Raw genomic sequence first — 7,457 nt, forward strand, 5'->3', positions numbered from 1 at the left:
AAACTGTCTAAAATAAAAATGCCTCTGTAATTTAAAAACAAGAGGCGAAGCCTTCAAGGCTCACATAAGAAATAGACAAACAGTAACACAAACTCAATCACTCCGTCACACATACACACCCACACACACAGTAAGCTTAGGTGACACTGTGCAAGAAAGAGAGACACTAGATCTAGATCTGTCTGTGTCTGCATGTAGCCTACTTACAAGGACACGACTGCCAAATAGTCTCGGTCCGCTCAAAATAACAATGACCGAGACCACACACACCACGCGAGAGAGAAAGACTACAGGGAGGCATGTCGTCATGATGCATTAATTGACGTCAAACACTTTTGACCGTGACGTAATCTTATGCGAGCTTTATCCATAGTCTTGGATAACCACTCACACATAGACTCGGAAATGTTAAAGTTTCTACCACAGACATACACACACACACACGCACACACACACGCACACACGCACAGACAGACAAAGTTACGATCGCATAGGCTACACTTCGTGAGCCAATTACAAAACACCATGAAAAATCATTATCGACGATCGCGAATCTGCTTATATCAATAATACATTACAAAAAGCTCTAAATATGTAAAAAAAAAAAAAAAATCGGTTTCCTTGCCAGACAAGGAAACTCAAGGCATCCTGTCAGGGAGAGAATGAGCCGAACTCATTTTGACCTGAGGTCAGGATGCTAATGACTTATATACAATCTGGAAAGCCATAGAGCGTGAAATAGAGTGAGATCTGCTCGGACAAATCAGCCCCACCCTCAAAACGTGTTACGATTCCTTCGTTTTTCTGTGTGTTTTAGAGGACCAGTGTAGCAACGGGAGAAAAGCGGTAAGAATAAAGTAAAGCAGTTGTAGATGTTGTTAAATTGATGTTATACTGATCAGAAAGTGAAGCATTTCCACGTGTTGTTCTCCTGTGACAGTTGCAAGTCTCGATCTCTGACAGTATTCTGGCTTTTTGTGTGTGATAGTTTCTTCGTAGTAGCTTGTGCTTTGCTGTCCCTTCATTTGTGATTTGAGTCGATCTGTGAAAAGATTAGCGTGTTGACAGCAGTGGATAACTGTATGTTTGTGATCTAACTGACAGCTGTTAGTACTCAATTTGGACTGTCATTGTCATGGACACCGTCTCCTCTACCTTTGTCAGGTTTTTTTTATATACCTTTTTAAAACACTTTCTTTTTAACTCTTGTATATATAATTCACTTCTTTAAGCAAGTTGCAATTCTCTTGCAACCACCACGTGCAATTTTGTAACATTCAAAACGAATTTTTTGTAATAATAGGATTATTTTATCACGTAGGGTCGCATATTAGTTTTTTTGATTGTTTTCTTAATCGGGTTAGATAATATTTCTGCGTAGGTAAAGTTTTCGCAGCTATTTAGATCTTAAAGCGGCGCTTGTGTAATTGTTTTTTGTGTTTCCCTTTTAGCCATAGATCAGCATATCCTGGCTTATTGTGAAGATGACATATTAAAATCCACGTTGCGCGGACGACTGTCCACAACAGGAAGGATGTCTCAGCAACGGTATAACAGACGTAATGCAAGCAAGACAGGAAATAAGCTATTTAGATCTTAAAGCAGTGCTTGTGGAATTGGTTTTCCTGTTTCTCTTTTTAGCCATAATTCAGCACCCCCCCTGCTTATTTTGAAGATGACGCATTAAAATCCTTGATGCGCGGACGACTGTCCACAACAGGAAAAATAACAGACGAGATGCAAGCAAGACAGGAAATAAGCTCTCCCCCCCACTCCCGCCCCCCCTCCCCCCATACCATTCGACGTCTCCGATATTTAGTGTTGACGGATTGGTTTCTTATAGAGGATGTTTGCTTCCCTATCCAGCTTACTTGCTTCTTTTAATCTTTACATTTATTTTGAACAGGCCGGGGACGGTTTCAACTTGTGATTAAACATTGTTGTTACTTGGAATATGTTGTCGTCTCGTGTTGTGAGGTTTTGTGTGTGTTCAAGAGGTGATTGTTCGTGTGTGTGTGTGTGTGTGTGTGTGTGTGTGTGTGTGTGTGTGTGTGTGTGTGTGAGAATGTTTGGTCGCAGTGTATGTGTGTGTGTGTGTGAGAGAGAGAGAGAGAGACTAGAGAGAGAGAGAGAGAGAGAGAGAGAGAGAGAGAGACACGCACACACACACACACACACACACACACACACACACACACACACACACACACTCACATACACCACGACCCTCGTCTCGATTCCCCCTCTATGTTAAAACATTTAGTCAAAACTTGACTAAATGTAAAAAGCGTTTACATGCCATGATAATTATGCACTTTCTTCATGGTATCAAACAGGGACCAACCGCAGATTTCTGAGGAATACAACAAAATTGGCTGAACTTTTGCATCAAAGATCTTAAAAAAGGTGGTAACTGTCATTTCTTTCAATTTTTGAAATATGCCCACCAAATAAAATACGGCCTTTTTACTCTTACCCACAAGAGAGAGAGAGAGAGAGAGAGAGAGAGAGAGAGAGACAGAGAGAGACAGAGACAGAGACAGACAGAGACAGACAGAGACAGAGACAGAGTGAGAGTTAGAGAGTTTCAAAAGTTAAAAAAAAGCGGTACATAGGTATTTGATAGTTAAATAAATTATTGGTTTGAATATTTATGATTGATATTTCGCTTGCTCTCTCCTCTCTCTCTTTCATCTATATGCCTTTTGACTTGATGACATATGGCTTGTTTGCCCAACTATGCGTGCATGTTTGTTTGTTGTTCATTTCTTCTTGTCTTATTGAATGTAGATTTTCGAACTTTCTCCGCATTATTTGATTTTAAATTCAGGTTGCATTTAGTTTTTTTTATAATGTTTTTTTTCTCATATGTATGCTTCTTCAGGGAGTATTATATGTTTTGTATTTGTTTAAGGACAGGTTGCTTAAGAAGGCAATGTGCCTTGAACCTTTATCCTTGTAAAATAAAGTTCGTTCGTTCGTTTATTCTCTCTCTCTCTCTCTCGCTCTCTCTCGCTCTGTCCCTATCTCTCTCTCTGTCTCTGTCTCTCTCTCTCTCTCTCTTTCTCTCTCTCTCTCTCTCTCTCTCTCTGTCTGTCTGTCTGTCTCTCTCTTCTCGCACACACTCACGCTCATATACACATTACTTCATGATTGTTTCGCGGAAATCTTTAATTCACTAAAAAAAATACTGATTTATAATTAAAAACAAAAACAAACAAACATCTTTTGTAGTGAAAACAGATTTCGCGGTATGGAGGCTGGGGCCGTTACCTGAAAATGAAACGAAAGACATTACAGAACAAGGAACTTAGTCGATAAATATCGACAGGGGGCGGACAAAAGTGGAACTGTCACCTGTTGACATTTAAAAACACATGTAAATGTACACACAGTGACACAATAAAAAATCATGCGTAATGAGAATTATCCAAAAATATTATATGATGCACTGGTATCAAATGTGTTATGGTATTTTATGTTATCACAGAATCTAAGTCTTGAAAAATACACATGTTCACACAAAAATATGGCAAATACCACATGAGACTGAAATATACACAAATCTGCAGTAACTTGACTGAGAAATCACAAGCGGGTGTAGTTGTAGGCATCACAATCACAAGACAAACAAATTCTGCCTTTATGTTTAATATTTTTCAACAATAAATGTTGCAAATGTAACGAATAACTTCTCACCTTTTGTGAAATAATACTTTGAGCTTGACACACTTCTGACTGTACAGGGGTTTTCATCAACAACAAAAGTGGTGCTTGCTTCCTGAAACAAAATTATTCAATGATGAAAAGAACTGAATGTGGCAGTGTTCAAAGTGATATTCAAACTTGTATACAACTATCAGTACCTATACTGTAAAACGAGAAGGCTATTGGCATGCTCGTCAATCAGTATGTGTCATTCAGTGTTTTGTGCTGTAACAATGAAATGCAATCAATGCAAGTTCTTGTAGTCTAGAAATAAATACAACAATAATTTCAATTGAAACCACAAACTAGTCAAATAAATTGTGTAAATAGTTGGACAAAGAGATGCTTATTAACCCAGGGAAATAACAGGATTTCTTAGCAAAACTTTCCCAACCCAATTACCTGATTCGGTCCGGCTTTTCTGCTTTTAACACTTACTTTCAGTTTCACTAGAATATCATATCACAACTACAAGAATAACAATGGAACAGGAATGAGATTTTGTTTTGTTTTTGTAAACTACATCAGGATTTAACTCTGCTTACATACAAAATACGGACAGTGACGTTCAATCGTGGTGGCTGATCAGTGCACTGACTGACGGACGATTCGATTTGATCGCTTCACCACGCCTTTCCAACTACTGATGTGCTCCCATACAGTTTTGGTAGATACATGCTTGTGCAAGTATGTTATTAGTATTACCAATATGAATCTTATTTTCCTTTCGATGGTCAGTTTTACTCACCTCTGTCACCTCTGTAACGGCAGTCACCTCTGCGAATGCTGTCGAAGAATCTAACCGAAAGTAAACATTCTGGGAATCTACGCGCATCGGCCTTGACGCAAGTTCAATGCTGAGCCAATGAGCGCGCCGCGGCGAAGTTGGCCGCTGTAAGTCTCGCAGCGCTGGCTGGCTGAGCGAGTTGCGTGTCCATCCATATTTAGGTCCAAGCCGCACCGTGAGACCAGATTAGTAGGTGCTTGATTTTGGTATTTTGATTTTACATAACATTAAACCTTTCTTGGGGTTCATGGTCATGGCAACAGCCATAATAATATTATATCATGTATAATATTACATTTCAGCATATTTGAATTATACATGGCATCATACCAAACTGTCATGCATGTGTATTCCTACATCATTCTGATTGATCACAACCAAACCTACTATCAGTGGACACATCCAAATGTAAGCGCCTGTTCTTGACAACTTTTAATCGATCTAAAAATAGCAACTTGCTGGGCCCTTTGCCGCCAACAGACACTGTTTGGCCTGTAGGTAAAATGTACAATGTATTTTCTGATTTGTGCACAAAAGCTTTTTTTCTTTTTTCTTTTTTTTAACATAACAATGTTTAATGTCACTGTATGTTTAAAAGACCATGGTCATATTTGTAAAAAAAAATGTTAAATTAGAAAATAAATAACATTTTGGTTCATGATTTTTCCTACACCTGTGCTGAAAATAAGACATAAAAATGTCGGTATATAAGTCACTCAAATACAGATAGGTATGAATGGCTCGGTTTGAGTTTGTTGCAGTTGACCCTGCACAATGCGACATATCATGTTTTTGTTGAACAATTTTGACGTCACCCCTCCCATAGGGTGACGTATTTCACAACTTCCTGTGTTACACAAACTCTGTGATGACCAATTTTGACGTCACCCCTCCCATAGGGTGACGTATTTCACAACTTCCTGTGTTACACAAACTCTGTGATGACCAATTTTGACGTCACCCCTCCCATAGGGTGACGGATTTCACAACTTTCTACAGATGAACAATGTTGCCTTCACACCTCCCAAAGGGTGACGGATGTCACAACTTCCTGTGTACACAAACTGATGACGTATTTCACAACAAAATGGCGCTGCCCATGGTCAACCTCTAAACTATCCGTATAGAATGGGGGCGTCCTCGCCCCCATAACAATGATGCTGATGATGATTATGCTGCTGCTGCTACTGATAATGATGATGTTGATTTTTTATGTCGATGATGTTGATGGTGATGATGGTGATAATAATAATGATGATGATGATGTTGATGATGATGAAGATGATGATGTTGATGCTGATGATGGTGAGAACGATGATGATGTTGATGTTGATGTCGATGTAGATGACAGTTACACACACACACACACACACACACACACACACACACACACACACACACACACGAACACACATACACACAGACACAAACACACACACACACACACACACACACACACACCAACATCCCTCACCCCACACACACAAAAACAATCCCCGCCCCCTCCCAAACACACACACATACACCAACATCCCCCCTAACGTACACCAACAACATCCCCCCCCCCCACACACACACACACACAGAGTGAAGCAAAGGACACAGAGTAATATCTATCTCAACAAGACCCGTCACTCGTCGGCCGGTGTAACACGACATTTTTACTCCACGAAAAATTTACTCCGGAGTAAATATTTCGTACGAAATTCTTACTCCGAGTACACTTTTCGTACGAGAAAAGAACTCCCCAAGGCACGAAAAAATTACTTCCTCCACAAAATTTGTACTCCCCATTTTTTACATTTAGTCAAGTTTTGACTAAATGTTTTAACATAGAGGGGGGAATCGAGACGAGGGTCGTGGTGTATGTGTGTGTGTGTGTGTGTGTGTGTGTGTGTGTGTGTGTGTCTGTCTGTCTGTGTGTGTGTGTAGAGCGATTCAGACTAAACTACTGGACCGATCTTTATGAAATTTGACATGAGAGTTTCTGGGTATGATATCCTCAGACGTTTTTTTCATTTTTTTGATAAATGTCTTTGATGACGTCATATCCGGCTTTTCGTGAAAGTTGAGGCGGCACTGTCACGCTCTCATTTTTCAACCAAATTGGTTGAAATTTTGGTCAAGTAATCTCCGACGAAGCCCGGACTTCGGTATTGCATTTCAGCTTGGTGGCTTAAAAATTAATTAATGACTTTGGTCATTAAAAATCTGAAAATTGTAAAAAAATTATTCTTTTTATAAAACGATCCAAATTTACGTTCATCTTATTCTCCATCATTTTCTGATTCCAAAAACATATAAATATGTTATATTTGGATTAAAAACAAGCTCTGAAAATTAAAAATACAAAAATTATTATCAAAATTAAATTTTCGAAATCAATTTAAAAACACTTTCATCTTATTCCTTGTCGGTTCCTGATTCAAAAAACATATAGATATGATATGTTTGGATTGAAAACACGCTCAGAAAGTTAAAACGAAGAGAGATACAGAAAAGCGTGCTATCCTTCTCAGCGCAACTACTACCCCGCTCTTCTTGTCAATTTCACTGCCTTTGCCATGAGCGGTGGACTGACGATGCTACGAGTATACGGTCTTGCTGCGTTGCATTGCGTTCAGTTTCATTCTGTGAGTTCGACAGCTACTTGACTAAATGTTGTATTTTCGCCTTACGCGACTTGTTTTACTTCCAGTAAAAATCTCGTACGCAAAAATGGGATGCGGGCGAAGGGATAATGCCAATAAGTGATCTCGCGCACACGAATGTCGCGCTACCCTCCTTCCACCCCTTCCACCACCAAGACTAACAGGGGACAAGGGAGTAAACATTTCGTACACCTGGCATGGGAAGTTAAATTGCTTGTGTTGGGGTGAAGTAATTTATTCGTTATTTATTCCTCAGGGGAGTAACATTTTTGTACGAAATGTTTACTCGAAACTCACCTGTCTTGGGGAGT

At 39.4% G+C, this 7,457-nt stretch overlaps 1 long non-coding RNA gene across 1 annotated transcript in view; it reads right to left on the minus strand.

The window, feature by feature from the left end:
- Positions 1–3,153: 3,153 nt before the first annotated feature.
- LOC138968891 (uncharacterized) overlaps positions 3,154–7,457 on the minus strand; it is a 15,892-nt gene continuing 11,588 nt past the window's right edge. Inside the window, exon 4 of the long non-coding RNA XR_011456313.1 lies at positions 3,154–3,273. This is a non-coding gene — a long non-coding RNA (uncharacterized lncRNA). The remainder of the gene's footprint in view (positions 3,274–7,457) is intronic.

This window comes from Littorina saxatilis, linkage group LG6 (assembly GCF_037325665.1).
Source record: "Littorina saxatilis isolate snail1 linkage group LG6, US_GU_Lsax_2.0, whole genome shotgun sequence".
NCBI lineage: Eukaryota > Metazoa > Mollusca > Gastropoda > Littorinimorpha > Littorinidae > Littorina > Littorina saxatilis.